The sequence below is a fragment of the Manacus vitellinus genome, unplaced genomic scaffold, assembly GCF_001715985.3.
Source record: "Manacus vitellinus isolate BGI_N305 unplaced genomic scaffold, ASM171598v3 scaffold_75_pilon, whole genome shotgun sequence".
Taxonomy (NCBI): domain Eukaryota; kingdom Metazoa; phylum Chordata; class Aves; order Passeriformes; family Pipridae; genus Manacus; species Manacus vitellinus.
Genome location: NW_021940789.1, coordinates 566,108 through 568,100, shown reverse-complemented (window position 1 = coordinate 568,100; position 1,993 = coordinate 566,108).

Here is a 1,993-nt window from a genome sequence, read left to right as displayed (position 1 = left end):
CCCAGGTTGCTCCAACCTGGCCTTGGACACTTCCAGGGATCCAGGGGCAGCCACAGCTTCTCTGGGCAACCTGGGCCAGGGCCTCCCCATCCTCATAGGGAAGGATTCCTTCCTAATACCCACTCTGAACCTACTCTCTGTCAGTCTGAAGCCATTCCCCCTTGTCCTGTCCCTCCAGGCCCTTGGAAATTGTCTCTCTCCATCTTTGTTGTCCTCTCCCTTCAGGCATTGCAAGGCCACAATTAGGTCATTCCAAAGCCTTTCCTTCTCCAGGGGAACCCCCCCAGCTCTCCCAGCCTGGCTCCAGAGCAGAGGGGCTCCAGGTGCAGCACCAGCACTTGGCCTTGTTAAACCTCCTGAGATTCAAGCCCTTCTTTGGAAGATGCCCTGGGAAGAATCTGCCTCTTCCCTCACTGCCCACACAGGTGAATCCCTCCCTGGTAGTAAAATAACAAAAAAAAAACCCCTTTAAAATAAGAAGAAAAGCATCAAAGCACCATCCTCTGGGCTGGGTGGGGGTCCCAGCAGCATCCTTCAGGCTGGGTGTGGGATACTGGTACCTGGAACGTCCCATCCCTGTTCATGGGGGCAGCCAAGGGACCTTCAACCTCCCTTCTCCTAAGAGAAATATTAATAAACACACAAAGAAATATTAATAACCCTCCAAATAAATAGTAACACCCCACCCTCCGAATAATATTAAGACCCTCTCTGGGCTGTTTTTGCAAGCTGGATACTCAAAATCAAGTTTTTCAGGCCTGCCAGGAGGGAGGGTATGGATCCCCTGGGTTGTGGCCACAGCCCCTGGGAAAAGCTTCCTTTTCTCCCCAGATATTCCCATTTTCCATCACCACAGCAGCAATTTTAATCCAGTTTAAAGCTGCCCCTTCGGGTGATGTTTGCTCCACACGTGGTTTCATTCCAAGTATCCAAAGCCATTTCACTTGCTCTGTGTTTCATTGATTCCAGCCTTTTCCAGCTTGGAGAGGGAAGGATGGGGGTAATGACATTGAATTAAATCTTATTTTTGATAAGTGTACACAAATTAACATGTGACACAAGGCATCTTCCAGGGTAATGACATTGAATTAAATCTTATTTTTGTATCAGCGTGGAATGTGGTGAGGCTGGGGCAGCAAATCCAGTTCCCCAGTGGCACTGGGAGCCACAGCAACTCCTTTCCCCAGGCTGAGCTCCCCGTGACAGCTCCTTGCCGTGACATTTTGTCACCAGCATTTTGGGGACACGATGCCTGTCTTGTCTTGTTCCCACTGGTTCCCAAATCTCTATCCCTGTGGGAAGGAGGTGGCATGGGAAGAGGCTGGAGCACAGCCATCCCCAGCAGCCCTGGGTGGCCCTGAGCCAACTGGATGTCACCAGGTCACCCACAGCTCCCACTGGCTCTGCTGTGGGATCCCATCCCCAGGGTCTGGACTTTAACAGAAAAGACTAGAAACAGGTTTCCAGGCCTAAAATCCGTGGATTTTCGTGGGGTGTCCAGGGATGGAAGAGCTACAGTGTTTGCCCTGGCCATGGGGACAGCAGGCTGTGCCAGCACCCTGGGGACAGGGGTGCTTTGGCCAAGTCAGGGAGGGTGGGGGTGAAGGTGGCCCCCCCTGAGGCACAGGGGGACAAGGAGCCTCCAGCTGGGGTGTGTCCCCAGGGAGGGGACACAAAGGACCCCCGGTGTGGGTGCAGCCTCTGGGGCAGGGGGGGACAGCACCCACCACCTCCGTGGGGAATGGGAGGGGTGTGGGTGCAGACTGACCCAGCCAGAGTGGTGTCCCTTGGTTCGGACCCGGGGAGGGGGGAGGAGCTGTTTTGGGGAGGGTGAGCAGGGATGGAGGCCTGTTTCTATGGCAACAGAGGCCAATCGGACCTTGTAGCCATGGGAAGAACTGGGTCAGCACCAACGTGGACCTGCTGGAGCATCCCATGGACACACCACTGGAGCATCCCATGGACACACCACTGGAGCATTCCATGGACACAC